Here is a 22,110-nt window from a genome sequence, read left to right as displayed (position 1 = left end):
CGAATTTACCGAAAATCCGCAAAATCCGCGAGCGGAACGGATTTTCCGCCCATGCTTAAACATTTTGAAAACTAGCACGTGCAGCCATGTATACTTTCTGCCTGTGTTTCTTGTTGGAGGGAATCTTGTAAGAAATGTTGCAGATAACGTTCCACTCTTTCAGTGGTTCAATAGAACACCTCCTACCCTACATGGATGTTATCTCATGAGCGGCTGACTCTTTCTTCCTGCTTAGCTTACATGTTTTGATGATGATGATTTAAGTGTTGTAACTGACCGCAGACCACTGCATATTTACTGGATGAAACACTTGTTTGTTGTCCATGGACATCACGTGCCTTGCTGCTATGGGTTATAAGCAGCCGCATCGCTCACTGAGGGTTTCTGCTGTTCTTGGCCTCCCAGTCCACTCAAGGAAGTGTCCATATGTGGATAATGAGCACCCTACTCTCATCATGCTTGAGTGCACAGGCCCTACCCACAGCTCTCTCTACAGTTTTATCCTACAAGACAAGCTTCACCTTGCACACTCTGCAGCCCTTTGCCAACGTTTAGCACAATTGCTATTACATTTCTGACTGCTACAATGTGATATTGGTGGCCTGGACAGTTGTCTCATTGGTTAATACTGATAACAGGGTGGCGTCCGGTAACAGAATTTGAAGCACGCCGCCAGCGGAATCACTCGGAGAGAGCAGTAATATTGCTCCACATTGGTACTTACCATTTACACCTTTGCACAATTACTTATTCGGAAACTTCTGACGTTACAGCCGGGACGGAAGAACATCCGGCGGAGAGGTATCTTGACATTCTAGCCATCTGTCCAATAGCCCTGAAGAAGTCTTGGGTTACACCCTGACGAAACACGTGTTGGCTGGGCACCTGGAAAACTAATAAACCTAACAGAAAGAAAACGTCATCTGGATCATATATTCTGTGATTGTGTTGTTGTTGAAATACTCTCAGTATTGACACTGTTAATCGAAATCACGTGTGCACAGGTCATCTGTATTACAGTTGTCTTATTGGTATCAGCATCTTTACCTTCTATTTCAGGGGTTTTGAGCAGTTCCCAGATATTTTAGTGCTTCCCATTGACAAAAGGCTGCAATTTCTGATACTTAGCTCTTTTCATGCACTTTATTTTTCTTGTGAGAAAGTGTCACTCATAATTGTTGAATGTCACTCATAAATCCACTGAAATTATGAAAATGTCACACACAGCAATATTAAATCTTGGCAGCTATGACGTCTGTTTTTATTCCAGAGTGATTCAATGTGAACATAAGGTTCAAGTTGGGTTTTTTAAGACACTGAGGAGTGACGCATTCTAACATGAATGCGCCTGTCTACCAGGAGCCACAGTCTCCACCAACTTGCTGTGGTGGGCTGGAGCTCTCGCTCTGGCTTCCAATCTACCCAGCATGCTGGGAGCTGCTGGCGCGCGTGGGACGCCGGGAGCTGTAGTCCCGACGGCGGCACGCAGTGACCTCACAGGAAGTGAAGCGCTGGGCAGGAAGCCGGGGGGAGGGAGGGCATCTGAGAGCCTGCTTGCTGCCTCTCAGTGGGAGCCGGGCAGGGGCCGCCTCGGGGCAGACAGCGGTCCAGCAGCACAGGGTGAGTTAGCCGGTCTCCCTGGCTGGCAGTGCGCGAGGTATGGAGGACCAGGGGTGGGCTGGGCCTCTGCTGCCCCTCCCGGCTAGGACTGCCCCCTTCTCCCAGGCTCAGGAATCCTTTGTGAAACCGAGGGATGCTCTGTTTATGTTTACGAGGGTTAGTGTGACCTCCACACCGTTATATGCACTGCACCTCTCCCGGCTTAGTCCGCAGTGGCATAGTGCCCCTGCCTTCTTAATTAATTCAGAGGTGTGATGAATGACAGCATCTGTCAGTGGCACATCCTGCCCTCCCTCCTTCAGCCAGCAGCGCATCCCTGGTGATGGCTGAGCACTGCATGACATGGGGCATATCATTAGCAACATTTAGAGTATGGCTGTGGTCCTGCCTGCACCTCAGCCACTAGAAGGAAGGTGACAGGAGCTGCTCTTATTATTTTGAAATGTTGGTGGACTCCTAGAGGTGTGTGTTGCCTTCAAACATGTGTATTAACTAGCAATCGGCATGTAACGTTTTAAAGCACTGAAGGCAAATGTATTCTTTGAAGAACAGATAAAAACGTGCATGCATCTGTGAAAATGTGCATTGGGTTTGTTGGGAGTTCTCGATTTTGGGTCCATTCTCATAGTTCGAAGCATACTGTAGAAGGGAGAGGTGATCCCTAATGACTGAAAGAATGAACTGTGTAGTTGCCAAAGTGTCAAATGTCATTTGACTTCTTCAGCAAACTCGGGCGTGTCAGCCAATGGCACTATGCGTGAAGAAAAATGTTACACCGATGTGTTTTCTGTGAAATCAAAGTCCCAAAGGCAAAGTGTGGTTGGCTTTAGTGAGGGGACTGCTTGTGTTGTCTGTTGAAGCGTATGACTTTCGTGGTAAATGAGTAGCCTGAGGCTGATGCTTGGCACTCCCTTGGTGTGCCCTCCTTGCATGCACCCCGTCCTTCTCCACACAAACGTCACGGTGGGGCAAATCCAGGAGATAGTAAGAAATGTTTTTTTTATTAGGGATTGCCTGGTTTTGAGAGGTTGCCCCAAAATGTTACAGTAAGGGTCACAGAAGTAAAAAAGAAGCCAGCAAACTGATAACATGAAATAACTAAACATGAATTATATAATATGAATGGAAGCTGTTTACTTGATGCACAGTAGAAACACAGTTGTCACTTATAACTTAAAGAGGCAGTGGATCTCATTTCATGTGCATCAGATAGAGGGAATGCTTAGCGTGGTTGAGTTTTGAACGAGTGATTTCTCACAGATATTTCGCTAAGAAGCACATTAACTTGTGGAACTATTTGACTGTGATTTAAAAAATCGATTTTCATGTCTCACATTATTCTTTGCATTATGTGCATACGTTCCCTGGGCTATCTTGACTTTTCTTAATGATTGTATTGGCCTCAGCAAATTAATTCAAGAGAAGTCTCTGGAGATTAATCTGAGAATATCTGGAATACCTGAAACTCACCATGAATGTTTGATCATTGAAATCAGAGTATCATTTAGAATTAATCCAATATTAATTTCTTTTTTTTCTTCTTTTTAATGTGTTTTAAATTAATGCTTTAGGGAGGCAGACCACCCGATTGATTAAATATTAATGGCGACAGCAATACACCCCTTTGCTTAACATATTTACCCCTTGTTAATTTCTTGTTTTTTAACTTTCCCCTTCGCCCCTGATACCTTACCTGTTCTGTCCTGATTTTATTTATTGGTCTTGCGAAATTTATTTTCTAATTTAGTCAAATAACCATCCTAACTTGTAAGTTTAAAAACATATAGAAAGCTGTGTTGTCAAATGTAGATTGGAGCTTTTCAGAATCTATCTATACTAATATAATAAAGAGAGAGCCCAAACCTTTGAGGCGGATAATCTCAGGAACCACAACACCAATCACAACACCCAATACAGCGTTGGAAAGGGCAGTTGCAGCAGAAGGACATAGGCTATGCAGACTCCCACCATATACATTAAAAAGGTAAAAGAACCGTGCCAGCAAAGTAGTCCCTTGTGAGCGTGTCTGCGTTGTGCTGGGGGCGTGTGGTACGTTCTGCCCTTCATGCCATGTCTCATATCGTGTGCTGTGTGCGGGGCGCGGGATTACGGGGAAAAAAAAGCGAGCGTTGTGCCCAATATTTCATTGTTTTTTCTAAAAATACCCCTGTACCCCAGAAACCAAACCTAGCCCTGAACACTATAAATACCCCTGTACCTCAAAACCCAAACCTACCTCTGAACCCTAAAAATACCCCAGTACCCCAAAACCCAAACTTAGCCCTGAACCCTAAATATACCCCTGTACCCCAAAACCCAAAGCTACCCCAGAACCCTAAAATACCCCTGTACCCCAAAACCTAGCCCTGAACCCTTAAAATACCCCTGTACCCCCAAACCAACCCCAGAACCTTAAAAACACCCCTGTACCCCAAAACCCATACCTAGCCCTGAACCATAAATACCCTGTACCCCAAAACCCAAACCTACCCCTGAACCCTAAAATACCCCTGTACCCCAAAACCCAAACCTAGCCCTGAACCCTAAAAGTACCCCTGTACCTCAAAACCCAAACCTACCCCTGAACCCTAAAAATACCTCTATGCCCCAAAACCCAAACCTAGCCCTGAACCCTAAAAATACCCCTGTACCTCAAAACCCATACCTATCCCTAAACCCTAAAACTACCCCTGTACCCTATAACCCAAAACTATATCTGAACCCTTAAAATACCCAAACACCTCAAAACATATACCTCAGTACCCCAAAACATATACCTCTATACCCATACTTACCTTATCCAAACATTAAAAAAAAAACATGCTTTTACCATTCATGCATTTACAACGAATTTAGTTGTAAATGTATGCGTGGTAAAAGCATATAAAATGTAATGCCATGCTTTATAATGGCATTGCCGGGTCATGGTACTTTCGTAATGAAAGTATGCGGAGTGATGGTATGCGAAAAGAAAGTTGCGGAATAATGTGTGTTTACCCTCCCCCGGTAAGTACATTGGTGGCACGGGGGCCCACATCTCCAGCAACATACTTATATTTTTTCACCACCGATTTGAAAAATGCACAGGTCTCTCTCATTGATGGCCAGCACCGACATACACTTTTAGACACACCTTCCGCCACAAGTTCTAGAATTGCGAACTTTAGAGCTGGGTAGCTACGTTCGAATCTCAGCATCAGCTCAACATCATGTGATTCCAGGCAAATCGCTTTGTCTCCCCGTCCCTACCACAAATGAATGTGTTCTTCTGTAATGTAAATTGTGCTCATGCCATGTTGTCGAGTTCGCGCTATATAATATTGCAAGGAAAAATAAAGTAGGGAAACTCAAGTTCACACACTACTGAACGTGCACTCTTAAGTGCATCAGCAGTGCACTGTGAATCGGAGCGTTTCTCACGCCTGTCATAGATAAGAAATGCTATCAAAACGAAATCCTACAAAACAAAATACTACTGACCGGCAGCAATTCATACCCGGACAACGTCGGGACGGGCTGCTAATTGTTTATAAAGCACATCAATGCATGTATTAAACTTATTTGTAATTAGATGTATATAATTCCCTACTTGCATAGAAAACTTGTTTTTATTTTCAGTACGTAGTTTTGTATTATTGTAAGATAAGTAGTCTGAGTTAGTGGCATATTATTGATCATGTATGTGTAGATTCATGTGTGGACTTCTTAACCCGTGAATGTTTTTCAGTAATTTGGCTCCGAACTGCACCAATAACTTTTGTATGAAATCAGATTGTTAAACTGTAGAGTACCATGCAGCTATAGCAATGGTTATGATGGTCTATAATGGGATGATTCACAAACTTTCAGTGGAAAGGGGGTCAAAAACATTGTTTCATGTTTGACCGAGAACCACATTATCGGCCATCCAATATACCCCTCTAACAAAAAGAGTGTACAGCACTCTGTACTAACGGTAGCAGGATTCCCAATAAATAAGTGGTAGTTCTTAAACATTAACAGTTGATGTTTTATCAGATTTATGAACTTTTCAACACTTGAATAAAGTTGACAAAATAATGCAATGGTTTACATGTGCGAAAATCGTCTAATGCCAACCTCAGACCGATATCTCTGCTTCCCTTTCTAGGCAAAATCATTGAAAAACATGTACACAAAAACCTGTCTAGATATATTGAATCCGCAGGAGTGTTGGACCACTCGCAATCAGGCTTCAGCACTAAACACAGCACTGAGACCGCCCTGATGTCAGTCGCAGACGATCTACACATGTACCAGGATGGGGGCCTCTCCGTTATCCTGGTACTACTGGATCTGTCTGCGGCATTTGATACCGTATCCCATTCCATCCTTACTGCCAGGCTAGCTAACATCAGCCTGAAGCACGAAGCCCTGGCATGGTTGAGGAGCTTCCTAACAAACCGCACCCAGCAAGTAACCATGGGTGCGTATCGGTCAGAGGAAGTTGAAATCTCCAAGGGGGTGCCACAGGGCTCATGCTTGAGCCCCACGCTTTTTAACATATATGTGGCACCCCTGGCTAACATCATGAGAACGTATGGATTCGTCCTGATATCCTACGCGGATGATACGCAACTCCTCTTTCCTTTTAAGACCTTTACTCCCGAGGTTAGGAACTCCTTCTCCCAGGGCATGAAAGCAGTGGCACACTGGATGTCCTCCAACTACCTGCAGTGCAACGTTGGAAAGACAGAAGTCATGTTGTTTGGTGAGATAAAACTACTCTGGACTCCTGACTGGTGGCCACAAGACCTTGGCCCAGTACCTAAGCCTAAACAAATAGTCAAGAATCTGGGAGTCCGACTAGATCAGGAACTTACCCTCAAACAACATGGCAACCAGGTGGTGGGAGCCTGCTTCCATGTAATTGGCATGCTGCATAAAATTTTCCCCCTTTTACCAGATGCAACTAGGAGGACGTTGGTACAAGCTCTAGTCATGAGTCGACTAGACTATTGCAATGGCCTACTATTATCTGCCAACGAGGGAGTCATGACAAGACCTCAGGTGGTCCAGAACATGGCTGCCCGCTTGGTCCTGAACGCCCCTCCTCGCACGCCTTCCAAACCTCTATTGACAAAACTACACTAGTTATCTGTCAAACAGAGGGCCAAGTTCAAGGTATGCTACACCATACATAAAAGCCTCAACGGAATGGGTCCTGCATACCTGTCCACCAAATTTGTCCCCTATACCCTCTCGGTCACTCAGGTCGAGCGAACAAGGCCTTCTCTGTGTACCTAGAGCAAAGAAGGCCAGACACGGAAGTAAAGCTCTTTCAGTAGCAGGACCTTCCCTTTGGATCAGTCTCCCAAAAACTCTCAGGCTATGTACGGAACACCTTCCTTTTAGAAAAATTCTGAAAACATTCTTGTTCAATCATTAGAAAGCTGCTAAATTAGCTCTTTCCCTAAACCTATGTGGTAGAAGTCAAAGGCGCGGAGATACTCCCCCGGGAGTCGAAGCCAGCGCGGTACAAACCTGCAAATAAATAAATAAATGCAAAGTTTTGTGCTGATTCCCCCCCCCCCCCCCCCCCCCCGTTTTTTGGTCGAGCTGGAAAAAGCAATGCAAAGCATTGCTGTCCAGTGAAGTATCTAATGTTGCCCGTCTCCTGGGAATCTGAGACGGGGATGTGCACGCGGCGATTTCACTTCATGGGTGCGCACGCCCAGGCCGGCGCCATGCACATCTCCTGTGTCAGATTCACAGCCTGCCAGCCTCACGCCGCTCTCAATCGCGCGCAGACATAGCCACACTCACGCATGCGCACACACACATACACCCACGCAGGCACAATGCATCAGGACGCACGCACGCTCACAGACCCACATATACACACGCACAGCTAACAGACACACAGTCACACATATACATACCTCCACACGCACAGCTACAAACGCGCACACACACAGCTACACCACACACACCCCTCTTACCTCACCGGGCTGTTGTCGCTGCGCATCTCTGCATCATCTAGTTTACGAGTGTCAGTGTCCGTAAAATTCAGCCCTTCCAGGACTCTTATGGGACCAAGCCCACCGCACCGCTCATCATATTCTCCGAGACGTCCGTGAACGAGCGATAAAGTCTGACGTAAAAGGTAACGTGGAATGCAGCATGTTAGCCAATCGTGGTACGCCGCACAAAATGTCCACATGCTGATTGGTTGTGGAATCCGCATGTGCCTCTGACCCAGTCGTTCCATAACAGACTTGCGGGTTTGCTAGAGGCGTGTCCAAGGCATGTAAGGTACTGAATGGGCGAGAACGACCTCTTTCTACCCAATATCTTCAGTGGCAGTTCTGGCTTTTTTAATGGACGAGCAATGCACATTATATATAAAGTATTTGTACGTCTATTGTAAAATGTGGGATGGGTTTAAACGACTCAAAATGCAATGCATGGCAGACCTGGCTTACGATGTTACACATGCATTGGGTCCTTAATAAGAACAAATGTCACTGAAGTGGGTCTAAAGCACCACAACTACTTCCTCTTTTGTAATCGGATGTAAGATTCCACAGCTGTCATTAAGTGTCCCGAGGTCCTGCTGTCACGTTAATCGGATACAGGGGTTCCCTCTTCTGGGGTAGCTGAATGCTAGCCTGTACTGCAAGTCTGTGATGTGTCACATGTCTCTTGGATGGTAGTTAGCATAGAAATTGTCGGATGTTTGCGGTGGTGACGAGGCTTTCTTTTCAATAATTGGCATGCTGGTGAGATCACTGCACAAGAGAAGGGGTCGGGCACTGTAGATAGCTAAACGTGCCAACGTTGTAAAGAGGCTCCAATAAAACTCGCTATATTGGGCTGAAATATTATTTTGGACAGTCCTAACATAATGTTAAGTATTTGATAATATAAATAACTAATAATTACTACTATAAATAAACTGTAGTACATCTAAACAAAAGTTACTTTAGACCTCCGTATTATAGGGCAGCCCCCTTACACACTGCCCACTCCAAACTGCCCCCTCACACTCTTCCCACTCACACTCTTCCCACTCACACTCTGCCCCCTCACACTTTGCCCCCTCACACTTTGCCCCCTCACACTTTGCCCCCTCACACTTTGCCCCCTCACACTCTGCCCCCTCACACTCTGCCCCCTCACACACTTCCCCTCACACACTGCACACTCACACATTGCTCACTCACAGTAAAGTAGTCCACACATACTGCACCCTCACACACACTGCCCCCTCACACATTGCGCACTCACACTACTTTTGGCCACACACACTGCACCCTCACACCCTCGCACACCTCACACCCTCACACCCTCTCATTACACTGTGCCCTCACACACTGCCCCCTCACGCACTGCCCCCTCACGCACTGCCCCCTCACGCACTGCCCCCTCACGCACTGCACCCTCACACACTTCCCACTCACACACAGACCACTCACTGCCCCCTCACACACTGCCCCCTCACACACTGCCCCCTCACACACTGCGCACTCACACATTACTCACTCACACTACTTTAGGGCACACACACAGCACAATCACACCCCGCACCCTCACACACTGCACCCTCACACACTGCCCCGTCACACATCACCACAACATCACTCAGCGCCACCACAGCATCAATCTGTGCAACCATTCAAACACAAATGGTTCAAATATGTTCTCTCAATGTTTCAAGATTTATTACAAATGTCACAATTTGTTTTTAATATTTCACTTCTATTCTTGGATTTTCATCACAATAAAATACACTGAACATAATCTTCACAAAAGGTATTTACAAAAGTTTAAGCTATTGCCATTATAAATTACAATAACTTTAATTTAAGTATTAATTATTTAAAAAAAATAAAAACCATTGTTATTTGTAAAATCAATACATCTAACTCGCGTAAATACAACACATATTGCATTACAAATGCTATAGGTTTCACATTTACGAAAGGTATAACAATTGGCATTGTAAATGACAAAGCTATTAATTTCGCTATTTGCAAAACCAACACATAAATAAAAAAATTGTCAGTTACAATACCAATAGCTCAAACTTTCCTAATGCGAGACCTATTGCATTGCAAATGCTTGTTTAATGCATCGATCCCGAATCTGCGGTGAGAGCCAGACATTTCACGGTGACATCACCTCATTTAAGAGGTAATGGCTTATTCTGTGCTGAGGATGTGAGTTTGACTAAACATGGACTGCTCCCCAGAGGCTGTTGACAAAGTTTGCACAGTACAGCTAGTATACTTTTGAAGATATTTATTCAGGCAAACCAATTGTTAATATGTTAATTCTTTGGTCAGCCCATCTGTTGCAGCTATATTTTCCCAAATAGAGGAACAAATGCAAATGAGAGGGGAAGGGCTATGGAAATCCAGTTGGGAATGTGGAGACAGCTAAACCGATACTACAAGTCTTTCGGGCTAGCATAACCAGTTGTATTGCATGCCCCACAAAAAGTGGCATTTGTAAGGTAGCAAAGAAATTTTACTTTTTTCATATGAAGTACTTATAGAATTCAGAATCTGAAAGAGTGTACCCCATATCATAACTTGCTTGAATTCACACGAAGCAAAAGTAACCGTGCCTTCACTCCCTGGTGGAGGGATGGCCTCTGCCCATTATCTGACCCTTGTTATAAACTCACCAGACACCTTTCCAAAACTGCGAGAAAATTATATTGGCCCCCTGGAGGATGACAAATGGATATCTGCACTTATGGTCCCCAGAGAGGTACACATATTTATCAGATTCCAACGTATCCAGATTAAGTATCTCCACTCAGTTTATTTGATGCCAGCTAGACATTGGCAAATGCCCCAGGGACCGCGGCTGAATGCTTTCAATTAAAGTATTTCCCGGTGGCTTCCTCCATATAGTGTGGTCCTGTCCGGTCCTCAGGCCCTTTCGGAATGGCATAGCTCACGTGCTTCAGCAGGTACTCAGACTGGCATTCAACCTGAACCCTATGATTGCCCTGCTAAATGTACTCGATGACTAGGGATTTACAAGAAATGAGAATCACTGATAATACTTGTTCTCACACTTGGAAAACAGGATATTGCACAGGATTGGAGCAGCCCTTAAGTCCCCAGCATGACTCACTGGAAAAGCGTTATGGACAGAAGTTGAATACTGGAAATCCTCTTATGAGTCCAGTGGGGTGCCCCAATAAACATAAAAAGATATGGAGGAGCTGGGAGGAATATCAGGACATTGAGAGAGACCACTGAGGTGTCTTACTGTGCCGAAATAGGAGGGTAATGGGTAAAGCCAAGTTGCTTTGCAATGGAATAATATGTTCATTCTGTGTTTCTTTTCTGCGACTATTGACAGACAAGCGTTTTAACTAAATACTATGGGCCCCATTAGGATGGCGGGCGGATCGCCCCTGCCGGGCCGGGGGTAGTCACCGCTGGCCCGGCTGATTAATCCGCCCGCCATCCTTGCAGAAAAGACCCCCGCCATATTACAATGGCTGGGGGGTCTGCGGCGGACGGAAAGACCGTCCGCCGCTTTTCCGCCCTTTCGACATGTTGACCGGGCGGAAAAGGGTTCAATATGGGAGCCATTTTAGTATGTGGCCTTGAACATGCATTTCCGTGGCGGCAACGCATGTGGAATCTGCTTGCGGACCCCCAGGGACTTCGGGGGGAAGGGGTGCACATGGGAGGTACCTATGGTACCCCCCCGCCTTTCAATAAACAACGTGGCAGGCACCGTGCGGTGCCTGTCACTTGGTGCATTGAAACGCACAACCTGCCTCCGTGGCATTGCGGCGGTCAGTGCTCTCTGCACCGCCCGCCGCAATGTTGCAGATGCTCTATGTGCCCGCCAGTGTGGCGGGCGCATGCTAATCAGTAGTGTAGGACCCCCCCGCATCCCCAGCGGGCGGTCCTTGTTCCAGAGGGTATGGCGGGCAGACAAAGTTCCCCGCCATACTAATGGGGCCCCATATATCAGTTTGTGACTTCTAATGCCAACAGTTTATTTGTTCAATAAGTTTGTTAGCTGTAACGCATAAAAATTTAAACCCAATAAAGAATTTGTTTTTAAAAAAAGTACGGCGTGAGCCTCTAGACAGCTCTTGAAGATTTTGTCCGAAAGGTTAGTTAGAAATCGGGTGAAAAATAGTCACATTTCAGGATATGCCCATGATATAGGTTAACCAGATTTTGAGAAGCAAAAACTAGAACAGGTCAGACATAAAAGTAGGATTGGCAGGACGACCTCCCTGTGCCGTCTTCCCTCTGCTGTGAGCATGCAGTGAACCTCATCCTGCGCTGCCTGAAAGAAACAGATACGCTGGGGGCGGAGCTTGCCTGGCCTGAAGATGTCCGCCTTGTGATAGAGCTCCGCAACACACCGTCTCTATCCAGCAAAATATGAGGCCTCATCGGGTCCAGTCCTACGTGGGGTCGATGGATCTATAGCCCTGTTGATCTGCTGCGGCTGGGGCTGTGCCTAAAGCTGCTAATTCCCGGAGCGGGCTGACAATTTGGCCGGTGAGGATCTCGGCGAGGTGAGGCCCACTTACCGTGCTGCTGTCGCCGGGACTGACGCGGGCGCTGCTTGCCGCAGCCGCGGTCAGAGCATCAAACCCCTTGGGAGTTTGGACGACGGGTGGGCTGCTTGCGGCCTGGATGGAGTAGTGGAGATCTGCCTCCTTCTGAGTTTGGCCATTTTTGCTGCCAACAGCCCATACGCACTGGTTCTTTTTACCACTTGCTGAACCTCCTCAGCTATACCCAGAGAGCATGTTCATCTGGTTATTGAGATGGGGATTATTGAGATGGGGAAGCCTGACAAATCTCAACCCAAGCTCAACTTTGAGCAGCGCAAGTCCCGGCGCTGTGAAGAGGTGACGGACAACATGCTGTCCTACAGGATGGATAGGATGTCGAGAGAGTTGATGAGCACTCCGAGCGCATAGATATGGCGGAGAGCAGCATCAAAGAGGTTGAAGAGTCCCAGTCCGAATCCAGCAGTGCCCAGAAACGTGTGGAGCGAGCATTAACTTCCTTGCAGGAATGAGCTGAGGACTTGGAGGCCCATTCATGGCGCAGCAACCTCCGTATTACGGGCCTTGCAGAATCTACGGACACTGGTAATATGGAGTCCTTTTGTAGAAAAATTGCTTTCAACCCTGTTGGGTGCAGACACTTTCTCTCATCTGTTTGTCATGGAGAGAGCACATCTCACTGGGCCTCGCCCTCAACCTGGAGCCCGCCACACCCATTAGTTCAAAACTTTCAAACTACCGGGACAGGGATGCTGCGCTGCTTAAGGCAAGAGAACTGGGCACCTTAAAAATGAGGGGGCCTCCCTCTCTCTGTTCCCGACTTCACCCTGAAAGTGCAAGATGCCAGACGGCAGTTTATTCCCCTAAAATATAAACTGCGTGAGCAGCAGATTGAGTATGCTTTGTTTTACCCGGCACGACTCAAGGTCATGTTTGATGGCAAACCTAAGATTTACTCTGACCTCCAGTCCCTACAGAAAGCGCTCTAAGATTGGGAAAGAGTTGGCAAACGCGGGAAAGCGCAGAGCGACACACCCCTGCTGCAGCTGGTGGTAATGGAGGACTTGATGACCATTACTGAGGGGGCGTGCAATTATCACAAGTGGGTTGCTAATTTGATGTACTCATTGTAGGTTGTTTTATAAGGGTACATACATGATTTCATGGTGGTTGGTCGGGCTGGCTGAGGCATCATGTAGTTGCACTGGGCATGCTTCTTCTCCTTTGTCCCCCCCCCCCCCCCCTCCTCCCTTTGGTCTGGGGGGGGGGGGGGTGCAGGGTAGAATATGCACACTGGGGACAAGCCCTTATAGCACTCTGGTATCAACATGGCACATCTGTGGCTGCTGCTTAGTTTTTCATCACTGATAGGTGCCATTTTATATGAAACTTTATGACTGGTATTCAATGGTGTGGCGGTGGGCTGGATTAGTTTGTATTGTTGGGTAACATCCGCCCCATTGCGTTGCCCTATGTTTCTCCTCATTTTCTAGGGGTTCATTGTAGTATTCATGATGTGTGTGCGTCATGCTTGTTTGTTTTTGTAGTATTTGGGAGGGCTGATACTCGCATTTGCAAAGTTGGGGAGTGCAGGGTGTGGGTGGGAATGTTATTTATGTTTATAATTTTTTCTTTCACAGATCACATGTCATTTTCTATCTATGCTGGGCGGGACGGGATGTGGGGCTCTGGAGGGTGGTTATACCACTTGCAATTTCGTATTACATGACAGAATTCACTACTGGCAGAGCCCAGGTCAAACAATTGCCTACCTGAAACGTAAGGAGATTAACGTGGCCTTACTTCAGGAGACGCACCTGCATCCCGAGTGCCTGCTACTTACAGGTAGCAGGTTAGCTGGTGCCTTTCACGCCGCTTGCTTCACTTCCCATTCTAGAGGGGTGCTGACATGGCTAGACCCCAAAGCGGGTCTCAAATTGGAACAATGCGAAACGGACCTGGCAGGCAGATATGTTGTGTATAGGTGTTATAGTCCTGAGTGGGACTTTTTGATCGTCAACTCCTATGTCCGGAACTATGATGATCCGGGGTTGTATCAGTCCCTTTTTTCATTACTCAAGAATCCCCAACCCTTGCCGATGTTTTGGCGGGGTATTTTAATTGTATACTAGGTACGTCTCTCGACCGCTTGAAGGGTCCCACTCGCCCCTTGTCCGCCTCAGCGAAGGCAATAACAGATATCGCTTTGCAGCTGCAACTGGCTGACGTATGGAGATCCCGCTCTAGCATACGAGGCGGTTACACGCGCTTTTCGGCGCAACATGACGCATATACGCAATACGCGCGTAGACTATTGGTTCACCTCACAAACTTTGTTACCTAAAGTTCAAGACTGTTCGATCCTGGCCCGTTCATTCTCAGATCACTCGCCTATTACGTTAACTTTCTCGGTGCCCCCGCGTTCTCCTCCTCCATTTTTGTGGAAATAGCACCCTTATTCATTAGTGGACTAAGGGGCAGATGTATCAAGATTCCATTTTGGGATTTCTAAATAGCGCTTTTTAAGGAATCGCTATATAGAAATTGCAAAATGGAATGTATGTTGAAAATCGCTATATTTTAGCGATTTCTTAGTCTTCCTTATTTGCGAATTCGCATTTTGCGAATTCGCAATTAAGGAATAATTTCCCATGCATTCCTATGGGCCAGGAGGCCCATAGGAATGATTGTGAAAACATTCTCAATTTGTGATTCGCAATTTGCTAATCGCAAATTGAGAATAATTTCAAGGGTGCAGGGGTGTCTCAAAGACACCCTGCTGCACCCCTAAAATCTACATGTGTGTGCATATGGCGCACATACATGCCCTACGGGCATGTGTGTGCGTCACATGCCACCTTCAAAAATGCCAAATTGTGCATTTTTATTCGTAAATTAACATCAACTACAAGTTGGTGATAATTTGCGATTTCTTAACCAAAATTCGCAATTGTAAAATGCTACATACATAGCATTTACTGAATCGCAAAATTGCGATTCCTTAAATGCTATGGCAAAATAAGGAATCGCAAATTTTTGCGATTCCTTAGCCCCTTCGATGCTCATGACGGAACGGTTCCGTCATGAGCATCGGTTGAGCTGTGCTCATGACGGAACCATTCCGTCATGAGCCTGTTGGCTCATTAGAACCTTCAGCACAGCGCGAGAATTCACGCCGCGCTGAAGGTGTTAATTAGCAAATTTTTGATGATGCCAAAACATGCAAATAGACCGTTTGCGATTCGCAAAGGCCGAAATTCAGTGAATTTCAGCCTTTGCGATTCGCAAAAGGCTTGATACATCTAGGCCATAGTCTTTAACTCCGAGTTGCATGACGCGATCTCAGAGTTCGTTGATATTAATGTGGGATCGGTTGACTCCTTCGCGACGGTCTGGGAGGCGTTTAAGGTCTACATAAGAGGCGTTGCCATTAGCAAAGACGTGGGTGTTCTCCGGTCCATTCGTGGTCATCTCGCCCTACTGGAGGCCCGTCTGACTGATCTGGAAGCTCAACTGTGTCTCAGAAACTACCCCAAACTGCGTGAGCAACTCAAAGCCACGTTGGCTGATTCTCATGAGGAAGCTGATAATGAGGTTAAGCATATGGGCAAGTATGCTTCAGCCAGATTTTACGGGTAGGCTGACCGACCGGGTTCGGTGCTAGCGGCATTGGCTCGCCGCCGTATGGACTCTGGGAGCATTACTGAACTGATTGATGATGAGGGCACGGTCCTTACGTAACAAACTAAAATCAACTAACAGTTTAGCTCCTATTCCCTCGCTTGGAATACGGAGCAGTAACCTTATGCGGACTCCCGAGGTCTTCTTAGCCCCGCTAAGAGCCACGATCAACTCAGCTGCGAGACTCATCACAGGCTCTAAGAGAAATGCCCACATATCCCCAGACCTGAAAGCCCTCAACTAGCTACCGTTTGAAGCCAGAATTTATTTAAAAATCGCTTGTATGACACACAAGGCTCTCTACCACAACACCCCACAATACCTAGCTCAGAAAATGGTGCTCTCAGCGGGCAGCAGAGCTTCCAGGAGTGCCAAGACTCTTCTCCTACAACGTCAACGATTTGCCAAGAAAAAAACGTATAACCGGTAATTCTCCGGTATGGCTGAAAGGATATGGAACGCTCTGCCCAGTGAAACTAGAATGAACCCTTCCCCGGCTTCCTTCAAAAGAGAAGTGAAAGCTATCCTCATGGCTCAATCCACGTGAACTCTTTATTCTATTCACTGTACTTTATTACTTGCTTTTCTTCGCTTATATTCAACCTTCTGTTTATCTTTGCCATTTTGCACTAGCATCGCACTGCCTTGTCTTGTTCTAGATGTGTCTAGTACATACTTATTGCGTGTTTCACTATATCGTAATATATTCTGCATATATTTCTATTTGTCATGTAAAGCGCTCTGATGCTCGCAATAGTCGGGTTCGCTCTATATAAAACCTGCAAAATAAATAAATAAAATAAATATTATCGGGAGCTTTATTGTTCCAAGCTTTCCCCCAGTGACGATGATGTAGCACAATACCTTGAGTATATTCAACTTCCCTGGCTACAGAATTGGCAACGCGAATTCCTGATGCATCCCAATGAGGTCTCAGAGGTTCGGCTACCTCTATGCTCGATGCGGGAGGGCAGTGCCCCCGGGTTGGATGGTCTCGCAGTTAAGTTCTATAAGGGTTTCAGTGATCTTCTGATTCCACATTTGATAATTTTATTTCACGAAATGGCTGCGGATTGGATTATGCCTCCCTCCATGTGTGAGGCGCTGATCATTACTCTGTTGAAACCGGACAAGGACCCACATAGGTGCCCTTCTTATCGCCTGCTCTCACTACTCAATGTAGACACCAAAATCCAAGCAAAAGTTCTGGCTAATCGTCTTTCCCTGCTTCTTTCTCAACTGATCGGTCCTGGGCAGGCTGGTTTTATACCAGGACATACGCTCTTGTATAATCTCTGTATGGTGTTTGGAGCCCTGCAGCATGTTCGGCCAGAGGTTAAGGCGGCTGCGGTCTTTTTAGACGCCGAAAAGGCCTTTGATTCGATTGAATGGAAGTTTATGCATGCAGTATTGCTTCAAATGGGAGTAGGCGAGGCTTTTCTGCAATTGATCTCGGTGCTCTATAACTCGCCAATGGCTCGAGTACGTCCGGTTGAACAGTCTCAGTCCCGTTTCAATTCTCCAGAGGCACCCAACAGGGGTGCCCTTTATCCCCGCTATTTTATGCAGTGGCTGCTGAGCCCTTGCTGCGAGCGTTACACGAATATCACAGCCATAGGGTGCTTTGTTTTCCTCATTGCAATCTAATCACTTCAGCCTATGCTGATGATACACTCTAATATGTCCGCAATCCCGAGGTCCATCTGGCTCATGTTATACGCAAGGTACTGCACTTTACGGGGCTTTCTAGCCTTAAGATTAACTGGGATAAGTCCATAATATTCCCAATAACTCCTGCTACGGTGCAGTTCCCGCTTGACTTCCCACTACAATGGACGTCCGACCTGGTGCGTTATCTGGGCATCCAAGTGCACTCAGATGCAGATTTGGTTGATTTAAGGCTAATTACGGTAGGGTGATTGACAAGCTCGGTGACGATATGGATGGATGGATTCGGCTCTCATTGTCCTTGGCTGGTAGGGTTTCCTTAATGAAGATGGTAGTGCTCCCGCGCCTGCTCTTTTTTTTTTGTCAATATCCCTATAGTAGTGCCCCAGCACCTGTTTCGTGAACTTCGATCTCAGCTGACTAAGCTTGCGTGGGCGGGTGAGTTCTCTAGAGTTACCTTGGATACTCTCATGCTGCCGTACACGGGGGGTTTGGGTGCTCCAAACCTCGAACTTTATTACAGGATCGCGCAGGCCTCTCATGCATACTGTTGTGTGCATGGCCCACATGATTTACCTCATCTCCAGATAGAAAAGATTGCTGCTGCCCCATATACATCGCCTCGCTTTCTAACTCTGTCTCCTTCGAGACGATGCAGGATACTTGACTCAGTCAATTCCACTGTGCATGAGTGGAACGCACTTCTTAAAATGTACAATGGTGCACAATTGTATTTGCCTCTGCTGCGGGTGGAGTGGTGCCAATGGTTTGCACTCAGCTAGGAGAGGGCGACCCTCAACTCCTAACACACATAAATACAATTGGAGATCTGTTCAAACACGTCAGGTGGGCACATGGGAAGAGGTTGCGGGTGATGACTGTTCGCAATCGGTGCTGACAAAATTCTATTTTTTTAGAACCTGGCATGCTATGCAAGCTGTTCTTGGGGATGAGCTCCTGGAACCAATGGATATCCCACCCCTGAGCTCACAAACACCTGCTAAGCTGATCTCTAGAATTTATGCTTTAGCTCTAGCCACTAAGACGTCCACTCTCAGTAAGGTTAGACAGGCTTGGCAGTCGGATATAGGCGTTAAAATTACGGACGAAGTATGGTCTTTTTGCTGCGATGTTATCCACAAGATTTCCATAAATGGTCGTTATAAATTGGCACATTTAAAAATGTTAAATAGTTTACTATTCCCCACTACGCCTCTTTAGATATGGCTTACGTGAATCTGATAACTGCGAGCGCTGTGATATGCCAGGGGTGGGTTCTTTCACCTGGCCTGGCAATGCCACCAGGTGGAAGCCTATTGGGGTAAGATCTTTCAGATGTTGAGTGACATACTTGGGCTCTCACTTGCTCTGGACCCCATGCTGGCGCTCCTGGGTTACACCAAGCATCTCCGGAAAAATGTGCGTAGGCTCGCGGCAATGGGCCTCCTGTTAGCCAAGCGTAGACTGGCGCTGAGGTGGATGAGGGGTCCTGTACCTACTATTGCAGATTGGGAAAGGGATATGATTTACTGTAACACCCAATCAGATGTTTATAACTAAATACTCCAGCCTTGTAACCGCCTGAAAAGTTTTTGGGGTCTGTTTGCACAATACCGCCTGGCCTAGCAAAATTCTGAGGACATGCAGGACCGTTAAGCATTATTGACGTCATTATTTTATGCTTGGCGCCCTAGTGTATTATTGCCGTTACTTTGGCACTGTCATGTGATTTATGCACATATGTTTACAATGCTCATTATTGTATAATGCCCTGTGTGTAATTGATTCATCCTACAGTAGTTTCATTCATGCTTCTTCCCCCTCCCCCTGCCCCCACTATGCTATGTATCGATAATTTTGGGTTTCACAACTGAGTTTGGACTCTGTGATCTGAATCTTCATTTTTTTTTGTATTTTCGTTTGTGATTTCTTGATTTAAAATGCAATAAAAAACAAATAAAACAGAAACCGATACGTTAAATCACTTTTGAGGCATCTCTTGAAAAGAGAGTATAGTTTCATTTCAACTTTGCAAAATGAATGAATGAATCAACGAATTGATTTGATAATGTGCACAAATCACCCCAACCATGGTATCTCTTCGTAAAGTCATCATTAAAAGGCTCAAATCAAATCCAAAACAGTTTAGTTTGTAGTGCTTTCCTAAACTTGCTGTATTCAGGACAGGATCTAACTGAAAATGGCGATTTGTTCCAGAGGGTGGGGGTCAAATAGAAGGAAGATCTTCCACCACATCTAAATAGTCTAATACGAGGGACTGTCAATAACTCCTTCTCACTGGAACGCAAATTCCTAGTGGTGTGATATCGTTTAAGCCTCTGACTGAGGTACTTGGGACTCTTGCCCGGCTGAGCCTTGTAGGTTGAGGAGCACTTTTTGAATATTATCCTATTCTTTACTGGCAGCCAATGTAGAGATTTTAAAAGGGGACCGGAGGCTGTTGTAGGCAGTCGATTACAAATCAACCGTGCCGCCGTGTTTTGCTCGACTTGCAATGATGACTCATTGGCAGAAGCCAGTAGAGCATTGCCATAATCACAACAAGAGCCAGTTCCAAGGTCTTCCTGGCAGATAGAGGAAGAAATGGTAATGCCTTCTTTAGTAAGTGTAACATGTGGAAGCAGGTACAATCTGTAGACAGGAGTTGTTGTTTCCAGTTAAGTTCCTGATCTATCTTGACTCCTAGGTTTTTTGCTTCCTTGCTAGGGATGGCGGCCTTTCTTAAGTCCGGCAGCCACCACTATGGAGTCCACAAGGTTTGGTCTTTCCCAAACAGAATAATCTGTTTTCCCTGGGTTCAGCTGGAGGAAGTTACCTGACATCCACTCTGCAATCGCCTGCATACCAACCAAGATGCGGTCCTTCCCTTTATCAAAATGTTCATCAAAGGACATGACCAGCTGAGTATCGTCCACATGAGACAGGATTTCGAAACCCATATGCTCCTATAACTTTAGCAAGAGGTGACACATAAATGTTAAATAAAGTAGTGCTCGGGCATCACCTTTGTGGGACCCTTTTATTGACCCACCTGGGATGGGCTTTCAAGGCTCCCAGCGAGACACCTGGAACCAGGCCAGGGTAGACCTATAGCGATTCCTTAAAAATCGCTATTTAGAAATCGCAAAATGGAATCTTGATACATCTGCCCCTGAGTCCACTAATGAATAAGGGGGCCATTTCCACAAAAATGGAGGAGGAGAACACGGGGTCACCGAGATAGTTAACATAATAGGCGAGTAATCTTGACTTTTGTACAAAAACCAGGACTTGTAATGAAAATTAGGAAATGTGTCGGGACGCTAGTCAGTCCTCTGAAAACCATGACTGTCTGGGGAAATCCGGGACATCTGGTCAACCTGTCATGATATGAGGGGAGACCTGATACTTTTTCAGACAGCCAGAGACTTTGCTTTGTGATTTAGATGTTAGTCAGGATCGTTCAGTGGATTTAGCAAAGGGCTAATCTGTTTCAGAAGTGAATGGTATATGGGTTCTAAAAAATGAGAGGATGGTGTGGTTTTGGCAACGGTGTTGAGCATTTCTCAATGTGTGATTTTTCTGACGGAGAACCTGATATTCTTAGATTTCCGGGTGGTAATGCTGCAATCGTGGACTATGGGGAGAGTTGAACTTTCATCTATTTCTCTTGAAACAGTAATATTTTTCAGTAATGTAATTTGATACTTTTTCCTCACTATTTGTAGCAGCTTTTATATGCTAGTTCTAGAATGATAAACATGGATTTGGCTTTGAAAACATGTTTATATTTCCTTCTCTTACACCTCTGTTTTGTGAGGTTCTGTGAGTGAGAGCCAAAATGCCACCTCTGAGAAGTTTCCTTTTTCCATTCAAACCTTTTGAATATCATTATGGCGTTTTAAAGTTTTTTAGGTCTCGCCTACGCAGCGCATGCGCTGGATAGGAAAAAGACCTTTAGAAATCGCTTTGGATTTTCAGCCAAAAACATGCACGCACTGCATTGCTTTCAATGGCAATGCGTGCACGTTTGGTGGTTCCCTTGCGGGAGCGAGCTTTGGCAACATATGTTTGTAATTTACTTCCAACCATATGGTGCCCAAGGCTCGCTCCCGCAAGGGAATCACTGTGTGTTCTCTCGCACTCCCCCCACCCCTCCCACTTGTTTGCCCAGTACTGTATCACTTGCGCGGCCACCGGCCCCCGTTTGAGTTTCAGCGCTTGTTGGCTTTCTGTCGGAAATAGTCATCCCTTGTTTTCTTTCGCAAACAGCATGGCAACTGTTTCTGTTTACATTTTCAAAAAATATGGGCACGTAGCTCCCACCCACTTTCCTCTGCGCACCTGCCTGTTAGCTCGCGCTGGAGGGTAAGCTCCCCCACCGTTCCAAGTGTTTTGGGTTTTCTTTGTGGATTTGGGGTGGTCTGGTCACAGACCTGCTGTTTTAATCAGAGGCAACTAGTTCTGATGGCGGCTGAGGGCGCGTCTCTTACGTCTCCCGATTCCAGGGACACTGGCTCCTGGTAGCCCATTCTGTCCTCCACACTGGACAAGGCGTCGCCCAGGTCAGCGGAAGTGTACCTGGAGGCAGCAGCTGGGTGACTGGAAACGGGTAA

General features: G+C 46.1%; 1 protein-coding gene across 1 annotated transcript in view; it reads left to right on the top strand.

Annotated features, from left to right (window-relative positions):
* Positions 1-1,502: 1,502 nt before the first annotated feature.
* The window catches only part of LOC147693453 (uncharacterized), a 177,743-nt gene continuing 157,135 nt past the window's right edge, over positions 1,503-22,110 (top strand). The window contains exon 1 of the mRNA XM_086933734.1: positions 1,503-1,620. The gene's annotated coding sequence lies outside the window, so the exon portion shown is untranslated. The remainder of the gene's footprint in view (positions 1,621-22,110) is intronic.

This window comes from Lissotriton vulgaris, chromosome 8 (genome assembly GCF_964263255.1).
Source record: "Lissotriton vulgaris chromosome 8, aLisVul1.2, whole genome shotgun sequence".
In the NCBI taxonomy this organism is placed as follows: domain Eukaryota; kingdom Metazoa; phylum Chordata; class Amphibia; order Caudata; family Salamandridae; genus Lissotriton; species Lissotriton vulgaris.
This window is presented reverse-complemented; position numbering and strand designations above follow the sequence as displayed.